The sequence below is a fragment of the Lichenostomus cassidix genome, unplaced genomic scaffold (genome assembly GCF_008360975.1).
Source record: "Lichenostomus cassidix isolate B80296 unplaced genomic scaffold, HeHo_3.0 HiC_scaffold_530, whole genome shotgun sequence".
NCBI lineage: Eukaryota > Metazoa > Chordata > Aves > Passeriformes > Meliphagidae > Lichenostomus > Lichenostomus cassidix.
In genome coordinates this window covers 75680-86586 of record NW_028147991.1, presented here as the reverse complement: position 1 = coordinate 86586, position 10907 = coordinate 75680, and the positions used below count along the sequence as shown (strand labels likewise).

The window sequence follows — 10907 nt, the reverse complement described above, 5'->3', positions numbered from 1 at the left end:
GAAGATAATGTGCAGCTCAATCCCACACAGGAGGTTTTCTGCTTGGGCTTTGCAGCTCTCCAGCAGTGCTGGTGTTGATTTGGTCATTTCCCCCCAAAATTCCCAACTTGCACATTCACAGCCAAGCAACTGGAGAGTCCAGTGGCTCCAAGCAGCATCAGCTCCACACAGACTGTGGCACAGCTGTCCCAAAATCCTCACGGAACCACTGAATCATTAAGGCTGGAAAAGCCCTCTGAGATCAGAGTCCAACCATCAACCCTAAACCATGTTCCCACATGAAAAACTTCACAAAAAGGACTAAGCAACACCCAGAAAACATCATCCTTCTGCAATCCACTGAAGCAGAACTCCCAAAAGCACCCCAAAACCTGCTGTGTGGCCACTGGCAGATGCCAAGTCTTCTGCAGCCAAGTCCATCCAGGCCTCCAGCTGTGGGATCATCTCCACGGCTTGGCTCCACTCCAGGTGCATTTCCCATGTTGTCCCTAAGCCAATTTCACCTTCTGCCCAAAATCTCCAGCTCAGCCATCACCCTGCATCCCTCCAAGCCAGGCTGGTTTAGAATCCCAGAATCCCAGACTGGTTTGGGTTGGAAAATACTTTAACATTCATCTCTTTCCAGGCTCTGCCACTCACCAGATCAGGTTGCTCAGGGCCTCATCCAGCCTGGCCCAGAGGGAATTAAACCCCAGAAACTGATGCCATCAACACAACCTCCAGCAGCTGCTGATTCCAGACTCAGAGTGCAGGAAAACAGGTTCACAACCTTGGGAATTGATACCACAACCCGAGACAGCTTGGCCGAAGACAAATCCCACTGCAGGACCTGCCAGAAGGGCTGCTGATGGGTTTTCCAAAAATAACCCAGTCCCCTTTGCACGGTGCCTGATGTCCATTTACTTACAGCCACCTAAAAATAGCCCTTCCCGCTCGGATCGATGACGGGAGCCGGCAGAAGTGAAAGGAGCTCATCACTCCACACAACACACAGGACTAAAGGAGATAAAATACTCTGGGAACAATCCCACTCTGGCCTCGAGACAGCCAGCTGGATGGGCCTAATGATTCTTCTCCAGCACCAGCTGTGATTGGATTTATTTCCATTTGGTGTGATTAAAAAGGAAGAGGCAGATAAAAGGGAGAACAGAAAGTCCAAGATTTCAAAAGACGCTAAAAATAAAATAGTTTGTGCGAGCTTGGCACCCTACCTTGACAATTTTTATCTGTGTCAGCCAAGCTCAATAACCCAGAAGGAAGACAGGAGTGATTTACAGGTGGGGAAACCAAGGCAGGGAAATGTTAAAATACCAATTCAATCATCAATAAAATCAGCAGCAGGAACGGGTTTAAAGGACAGAGGCACCTGCCTATACCCATGCCCTAAAATCCCTCTGTGTTTACTCTTCACGGAGCCAATGTAATTGTTTCCAGTGCCTGGCAAGTGCAAATCGATGCTGAGGAGTTCAGTGGCTCCTCACAAGGAGTTCCAGTCCATTTAGCTGATCAAAGGGAGCTGCTTTGCCCAACCTGTTTGCACCTCGCAGGGAAAAGGCACTTCCTCAAAATTCAAACCTAAGAGTTCAGCAGCAGGAGGCCTGAAATTAATCCCTTCATTGAAACATTAACAACTTTAAGTGTCTCTAAGCAATTGTAAAGGCTTTGTTAGAGAAGGCAATGAAAGCCTGTGAGCAGCCAAGGCAAGAGGAAGGCAAGGTTATCTCACTTTCCAAGTATTAACTTTGACAACACAAACTCGCTCTGCAGAGTGTTGGTACCTGGAATAAAGAGGGCAGAAAGCCAGCTGAAATCTGTGGGCAGGGATGGATGGATGGATGGATGGATGGATGGATGGATGGATGGATGGAGCAAATCCTCCTGGAATCCATTCCCATGGCCATAAAGGGTAAGAAGATGTGCTATGGGCAAATGTCATCAATTTGGCTTCTGAAACCAAGTGCTCTGCTTGGCAAATGTTGATTAGCTTGACAGCAGCAAGGTTTTTGATGTAGTCTCCTGTTTGGATATTGAGGAGGAAAGTAAATGACTGGAACAGGAGCCTGGAGAGCTGCTGGACCCTCCAGCCCAGCACAGTCAGACCTCAGCTGGACAAAGCCTTGAATAATCTCATCTCCTTTTGCCATAAGCAGGACACTGAATTAGAGACTTCCAAAGTCTTGAATTCCAACCTGATTTGTTCTACACTTCAAAGAAATGCCAAAGAGAAGGTGGAAGCCTTTCCTGGAGATATCTCAACTAGCTAAAGCTGTGATGTATAATGAAAACAACTCGTTGTAAGGTTTTAATTGGATGTATGAGCTGGTGACAGCGAGGAGCCTCCCAGCACACTGTGCTTCCCTCTCTCCAGTGTTTACTCCTGGACACAGGAATTCATCTTTTCAATTAAGGCACATATACCACTTTCAAACTGAAATTCAAGGTGTTTTAGTGGCATTGTAGGACTTCATACTTGTAGGAGGTGATAAAACATTCATGAGAGCAACGCTGTGAGATTAAATGGCTTGGGCTGACGTTAAAAGACTTTTTAAGGGGCAGCTTTTTAAGGACCAGCTCTCTGCTCAGCCACTACACAATCATTTCCCCAAATTCTTTCAGGTATCCAACATGCAGAGATACACAAGGTTTGCACATCTCCCACACTGCATCCTGTCTGGTTGCTGTAGTGGAACAAAAAAAGTATGGATTAGATGCTGTCTGAGTTGCAGGTGTCACCAGGTTTGGCATTTCTTTTAATGCCTCCTTGTTACTGGAAAGCAACTATTGAGTTTCACCAAAGTCAAAAGCTCCTCTCAGGTTCATTTCCCGTTCAGCTGCTCCAACAGCTGCCTTGCCAAAATCCATGGAAGACAAAATCTATATTTCCTCGGATTCACATTTTGAAACGGTTCCAACAGCAGAGCAAAGGTTTCACCTTCAATACACTCCTGCAAGGCACTCAGCTCTCTCCCTGACTTTGCTGGTCCTGATCCAGATGGAAAAAAAAAAAAAATAAACCCAAAGCACAAGTCAGTGTTTTTGCTGACCAGAATTACCTGAGTTAGTGAGGATCAGCAACCTTCAAGGACATGGTCTAACCCACCCGAGTGGAAATCACCAGTGCTGGATGCAGATCCCTCAAATCCTCCAAGCCTCTGCTTCTCTGCTGGAACACTTAACTGCTGATAAACTCACTTTTGGACTGTTTTCGTAAAACTGAAGGTCAGCCAATGATTTGCTAATTCAATCTGTCACATAATTCTCAGCCTGATGGGTAACTCAAGCCAAGCCCACCGAGCAGGGCAGCAGGCAAGGGGTCAGCTGCCTGCTCTGAGGTGCCACGTGGCTGTGGGGTCACCAGGCCTCGGTGACAGATTCCTCAGAGCCACATCTGGCAGCAACCTGTGTTTTTTTGCAGCCTCTCCAAACCCTGGCTACCCTGCAGCCACCTCTGCAGTTTGCCCATGTCAGGGTCTTGGCTCTGGACAACTCGTCCTCCTCCAGCAGCTCAGAAGTTGTCCCTTGCCCAGGGTGGCTTTGCAGATTTAGGCTGAGCAGTTGCACTGATAATTCCCAGTGTCTGAAATGCTCCTGGCTCTTTTCAAAGTCTCTCTGAAGGAACACAACAATCCTGCCCCCAGAAAAGTCTGCGGTCTGGGGAGGTTGTTCTGTTTTCAACCAGAGGAGGGCAACCACACATACACAACAGGCAGCATCCCGCTGCCTGATACAGAAAAATGAACTTTATTCCCATTCCCAGCCACCAGAAGAGTTGTTTCATCTTTCCCATTCTGCCTTATTTATGTCTGTTCCTTTCCGTGTGATATTTTAAGAGCATCCCCCAGTAGAATCACAGAATCACAGAATGGTTTGGGTGGGAAAGGACCTTAAAAATCATCCAGTTCCAAGCCCCTGCCATGAGCAGGGACAATTTCCACTGTTCCAGGCTGCTCCAAGCCCTGTCCAGCCTGGCCTTGGACACTTCCAGGGATCCAGGGGCAGCCACAGCTTCTCTGGGAATTCTATTCCAGGGCCTCATCCCCTTCTGAGTAAATTTCTCCCTAATATCCCCTCTAACCATGCCCTATGCAAAGTTTAAAACAGCAGAGTATATTCACCTGCTAAAGAGACCCTGAATTCCTCATTCCCTCTGCCAGTTCTGCTCCTCTCCCTGCCCAAGCTGTGGGGCCACCCAAATTATGCACTAAGATCCAGCAGGAGCAGATCTTCAGCAAAGCAAATTTTTCCCAGGTAAGCAACATGTGGAGGATAGAGTGGAGAAGCAGAGAAGGCTGTCTGGGTCCCACCATGGTGATCTAAACCACAGAAGGCAGCAGTGCATTCCCTGTGGATCCTTTCAGGCTGTTCCAGAGAGCTGGCTGGAAATTTTCTTCAGCCTTCTTCCAAAGGCTGAAGAAAATTGTTCTCCTCAGAGGTTTGACACAACAAGAAGCCAAATCAAACCAGGCTTTAGTGAGAGACAACCCAACAGCTCCAGCTGAGCAATTGTTTGAAGAGTCACAGAGCTTCAGCACACAGACAGGTTGAACATCAATAAGTTTCAAGTCCGGTCTTAAGCAAACAGGAAGCAAACAACTCCTTTTCCTTCAGCAGCCTGGCAGAGCCCAACTGGGCAGGCATGTCCATCCTCCAGCCAAGCCACAAACTGTGTGTGCCACTGACCTCAGGAGAATTCATCAATCCCAGCTGGAAATTTGGGCACTGGGAGCAAGGAAAGTGCTTGTGACATGGCTATAAATAGCAAAGGTCTGGGTATATTTTCTTGTGTACTGCTGCCTGCCCTGCTCACACAAACCCTTCAGAGCCTGGATCAGGCTGCTCTGATGCTCTCCTGCTGATTTTGAATCGTGAGATGGAGGTGAAAGATTTTGTTCAGGAGAGCAAAACAATGCTAACTTTTCCATCTGGAGGCAGAATATCCTGCAAGTAATGCCATTCCTTGGGACTTAGCTGGAAAACCCAGGGAAGAGGCTCCCACAAACTTCACTTTCTCCCTGGGGACATTTCAACAGCACAAGGACTGGTGTTACAGGGTGAGACACAGGGATTCACTCAGTACACAAATGGAAATCCAACAACCCCATCAACCCTGATTTTTAAGGATACTCATTTCTCCATCACCATCATGCTCTGTGGTAAAAGCCACTTTATGAGCTCAGCTAATCAGGGATGCTGTTGCATCATCACCTGATGTTGATAAACAATTATTAAAGAGGAAAAAAAAAAAAGAGGCAAACAGAAATCCAAGCTTCTCTGGCCTGGGGTGGTTTTCAGTATCATTATCACTGGAAAAGGGGAGAGAGTGGCTCTGTGATTTTGGTATGGGCTGCTGTGGTCCCAAGGCCTGTTCTCTGGCCCAAATCCAGAGGTGTAACCCAGCCACTCCCATGCTCTTGAGCTTTCTCACCTTCCCAAACACCTGATTTGCCTGGGGGGTTTGATTCCTGGCTGTGCCAACTTCTGGATCATACAGATCAATGCCTGAAGTCACCTTTGGCTGGTTCCAGCCTGGACAAGGGAGTGACCAGCAGCAGCCCCTCACAGTGACCAGGCTCCCACACCTGAGCTGTGCATCCATCTGGGAGCAGAGGACTGGGAATCCCAGCTTTGCACTGCTCCATGGCATTCAGCAACAAATAAACCCCATGAACCACACGGGGAGGGTTATCACTCCAGCGCACACAAAGGAGACGTTGAAGTGACAGGCAACCTCCCTTCCCACCTTTTGTGGGGATAATACAAACCAGCAGAGCAGAAAGGCATCCAAAACATCATTTTTCAGAGCAGCAACAGATTTTTTCCTGTCAAAGCAGAGATTTCACAAGGATGGCTTTGGCACGGGTGGATTCATGGCAAAACAACGACGCGGCGCGAGAGACGAGCGACCATTTCTCTTCTCCGAGCGTCGAAAAGCTTTCGGGAGATTTATAAAATTACAGCTGCTTGTGTTGAACATCTCAGAGGGGAAAGGGGGGAGAGGAAGTGCTTTCCCCATGCAGTTCTCCAGCAGCAGCTCCTGATTGTACTCAGTGGGAAACACGGAGCACTGTCAGCACCTTCCCTCCCACCGAGCTGCAGGCGCAGGGGAAGCTCAGCGATTTGCAGGATTTGGGTCCTTGCTTTTGTTCCCCCCTCCCTCTCCTCCCTCCCCATCCTCCCTTTGACAGCCACGGGAAGAAAAGGCTGAGGAGAGCACGGCAATTAAGGAATTTGAAGCCTTGCTACTCGAAATGCAGGCACATGAAGCAGCAGGATTCTGCTGGTGACATTTGGACCACAAATGAAGTCCCCAAGAGTAATAAACAATCAGGTAAAGAAATCTGGAAAGAAATTACCCAGCACACCTCGTCTTCCTGGCCCCCATGAGATCCATATAAAATGTGTTAATGCATCTGATTATGATCTAAATTATGTACAGAGGCTCCTGCCAAGCACTCTGTGAAGTTTCTTTATTGTTAAGTTGGAAGCTGTTTAAGAACGGTCCAGTCATCATGTTTCAAATTAGATTTGGGGGAAAAAGAACATTTTCCTACTTTATGGCTGGCTCAGAACACGGGAGAAGGTGGGGATGTGGGTTTTGTCTGGTGAGGAAAACAGGAGAAGTGGGGACAGAAAAGAAGAAGAGCTACTCTATTACCTGTCCTTTACGGTCACCTGAGCTGTGTGGCTTTGCTGCACCAACACATGCCAGAGAATTACTGCAGTTTCACTCAGTTTTTTATAAGTTTTTTCCTGAAAGGGGGGTATAAATACCAACATGTTCCCATGCACACATTCCACAGGCCCAAAATCTTTGAAAGAAAGGATTTCTGGAAGAGTTCTGCTGAGAAGGGCTGGCTAAACAGTGTGAGATTTTCCCCACACCTGTGAGAGGCTACCTGAGCTGCCACTTGTGCTGCCACTCCTTTGTGCTGCTTGGAGAAAGGTAAAAAAGCTGATTTTCTCCCCAGCATGCCATACCAGGACTGGAGATTTAAAAAAAAATAGAGATGCATCCCTCCCAGGTGTATATTCACATTTGGGAGAGCACCCATTGTTAATTTTAACAGCAAGCCTGATGTGGTGAAAACTCCACCAGCCCAACATGTGTTTTTTCTCTTCTGCTGCTTGGATCTTCTCCTTCCCCCTGCAGGGCTGAATTGCCAAGTCAGGAGCAGAGCCAAGGTCACCTTGCTCAGAGGATTTTAAAAGGAGGGTCCCTATATCTATTAAAAGTCCTCCATCCATTACCTCTGCCCTTCCAAACCCAGGCTGCAGCCACAAGTGCATAAATCTGGACTAAGCATGGCCCTGTGGAAGTGAAATGGGATATAAATAGTTCCTACAGGTTTATTTTGCTCTAAACATCTATATAAATCATATACACACACATATATAGATATACCATATATATATACACACACACATATATACATATATATATATATATATATGCCAGATCTGTCTGCACCTCACTGAATCATGGAATTATTTGGGTTTATGGAATATAATATGGAATAATTAGGGATTTTAAAGATCATCTCATTCCACCTTCCACTATCCAAGGCTGTTCCAGCTCCATTCCAACCTGGCCTGGGACATTTCCAGGGATGGGACAGCCACCCCAAATTCACTCTTACAGTAAAGAATTTATTGCTAATATCTCATCTGACCCTGCAGATCTGCAGGAAGTCAGGGATGAGAACTACCATTTCTAGCCACCGTGGAGATGTAGTGGTTTAAACACCCAAAAAAAATGCTTTAATGTAGGATCACAGGCTGGATCCCAGCCAGGCAGCAGCACTGCTTTTAAAGGAGTATTTATCTCCATAAAACACTTCCTAAACAACGTGCTCAAGTGCTTGAAAATAAAGCCTTGCTAAACAACCAGATTTCAACCTGGAATTCTGCATGTTGGCATTCTCTGCTGCTCCAGGTAAGTCTGATTCCCTTACACAGCATGGTGATTTTCTCCCTTTTTAAGAAGAAAAGGAATTTTCTCTTTCAGTTTTAACTTTGAGGCAAGATGGAAGACCACAGCCTGGCCTCAAAGACGTGAGATCTTTTGAACTCCAAGTCAGCAGGCTCTCACGGGAGCTGAGCTCGAGGGCTGCTCTGGAATAAATCAAAAAGGATTTACTCTTTCACTTGAACAAGGCAGGGAAAAAAAAACCCATAGATGCACAGATATGGGGTTGGGGGGGCAGTAAGGAGACAGCTAACAGGTTTAAAAAAAAAAATAATGAAAAAGGCAACATAAGAAAACCCATGACGGTTTGATAGTCACAGTCCCATAAGCTAAACACCATCCTGCATGGTTGGATTTCCTGGAGGAAATCACAGGCACAGTTGCTAAGCCTCCTGGAAGCAGTTCAGCCCCAGAATATATGGAGCAGATGCTCCAAACACGACTCACAAGGACACAGAGCTCCTGGAGAAATACTTTGACAGAGAGACAGAGCAGAGCCTTGAATTGGCCATGTGGCTGTGATTTCTTCACAAATTAGCAGAGTTCAAGGCCAAAAGGGACCTTGAAAGCACCTAATTTGTGCTGTACCACAGCCCATCACATTTCATCCAGGTTTTCCTAAGAGCAGGAATTGACTGAGCAGCCAAATTCCAGCTTGAATAACAATTGTGGCTCCCAATCACCATCCACATGCTGCTTCCACTCCAAAACTTGAGCTGACAGAGCTCTGTGTAGGATGCCACTGCCTCTTGGTGTCCTTGTGTCCCCTGTGCCAGAAAATGCCATTCCCTGGGACAGGCAGCAGTGACTTCATGCTCCAAACCCTTTGATTCACTCTTGACACCTTTGCTGGAGCCCAAACTCATCAGCAGTTTTGACAAAACTCCAGAGTTTGCCTGAAGGAGCTCAGCACAAAAATCTCATCCTCTGGCTTCCTTACAGGAGGGAGAAGAAAACTGGAGAAGGAATGTGCTGCTGGCAGCAATTCCAGCCTCTGCAGTGAGATTGGAAAGCTCCCAGTCAGCCACACACCCCCACAAGAGCTGTGCACCCAGGGAGTAATCCTTACACCTCGATTACAAAGGGTTTGGGGACAAGAATCTGCCCAGAGAATGATGCTAAAGAAGAAAAATGTTCAGAGCTCAGCTTCCCCCCTGAGCTGAGAGCAGGGATTTGGATCCTGAGGCACCCAGACACTGAGCTCAGACCATTAGTGGCATTCAACACTGCTTTTAAAATCAGGATTTCAAACTGCTGAAACTGGAATATTGTGAAATGCTGCTTCTTCGCCTGCAGTTCTGCCAAATGAATTGGCTAAAACTTTCAGCAATTATATGAAAGATGATTAAATGAAGGAGTTGATGGCCAAAAAATATGAAAGGGGTTTGATTAAGGATCAGGGGGTGACACTGTGCTGGTCCTGCCCTATTTTTACAAGCTTTCCTCACCTCACTGTTACTTTAACTGGACTGTGGGGAGGAGGAGAGTGTTGCCAGAAGGATGGGAGATGTTTTGGTGAATGATGTTAAAATCCAGCAAGGGAAGAAGCAACTTAACCCCAGGCATGGGGCAGCCTGACACTGCAGTGCTTTACCTGCTGTCCCTCTGCTCCTTGGCTCAGAGCTGCTCCACATCCCACATGGACTCCTTCAGCACCTCTCTTCCTTCTCCCAGAGCTGATCCCAAGGGTTTCCCTCCTGTTTAATGGGAAAACACAGAGAAAACCACATGGATTTAAGAAATAAGTTATGAAGGCCTTGAGGCGTCGTGCAAGAGAGGATGTCTGGTGGCAAACTGGTGCAAATATTCCTTCTGGACTTCTCCAAAACAGGGATTGAGCAAGCTGGGAGAGTGGAAGGTGTTCCTGTCCATGGCAGGGCATGGAACAAAATGAGTTTTAAGTGCTCCCTTCCCTCCCAAATTATTCTGGGATTCTAGGATTTATGGCATGGTGTTAAACCTGGAAGTTCCCACAGATTTGAGAATTTGGGTTGCTGAGGAGTCAGGGAGGCTGGAGGACAATAAAAGAGGAGAAAGGCAGAAAGGAGAACATCTGGAGAAGGGATTTTGCCAATCTAAAAGGGATGGGATGAGATGTAGGTCCTTAGCTCCAAGCCAGCTTCCAGGCATCTCAGCTCCCTTCACACAAAACACTTCCTCTACAACACCTGACAACTGACAGCTCACAGGTTATACTCATGTCATCATTTTCCACAAAAATACTAAATAAAATCATGATCCACACTGTTCCATAAGTGCCAAGGTCCAAGAGAAGCACTGCAAGCCACCCAGCCTGACCTGCTCTGTGACACACCACGAGTTCCACCCACCAGGTCCAGCCTCAAAACCAGCAACTCCCAGTGATTCCTCACCAGCTTTTTCCCCAGCTCAAATCCTCCTTCAGCCACCCTTCTGCTGCACACAACTGCCTGATCTCAGCAGACAAACAGATAGCAATATTAAAAGCAAACTAAAATACCTTTTGTTAAGAAAAGCCCAAGGCTCCAGGATTATCCTCCGCCGGGCGCCGCCCGGGCTGGCAGTGGCATTTCCCTTTGTTTTAGAACAAAAAGGATCATCCACATCCTGCCTTCATCCTCCTCCACAGCCTCTTGGACAGCAGAGCATCCCAAACTCCCTCTCCCCAGCCTGGCTCTGGCTAATGTGTTCCATACTCGCAGCCTCTCTGCACTCCCGGCAGGGAGTCAGGGCTGCTCCTTGCAGGCTGCTGCTGCTTATAAAGCAGCAATTCCCTCCCTGCTTCCATCCCTTCCCTTCAGCTGGCAGAACACTTCCTGAGTGCCCACGGGTTTGGGGTACAAAGAAGGAAGCACATGGTGATGGTGGCTGGTGTCTCCTGGCAGGCTGCAGGTCCTGGAGTGTTTCCATCCTCACAATCCTCACATCCTCTTGTTTGCAGAAACAAGAGCAGCCACGACCT

General features: G+C 47.3%; 1 long non-coding RNA gene across 1 annotated transcript in view; it reads right to left on the bottom strand.

Moving 5' to 3' along the window:
• Positions 1 to 9516: 9516 nt before the first annotated feature.
• The window catches only part of LOC146420438 (uncharacterized), a 62890-nt gene continuing 61499 nt past the window's right edge, over positions 9517 to 10907 (bottom strand). The window contains exon 3 of the long non-coding RNA XR_014849145.1: positions 9517 to 9663. This is a non-coding gene — a long non-coding RNA (uncharacterized LOC146420438). The remainder of the gene's footprint in view (positions 9664 to 10907) is intronic.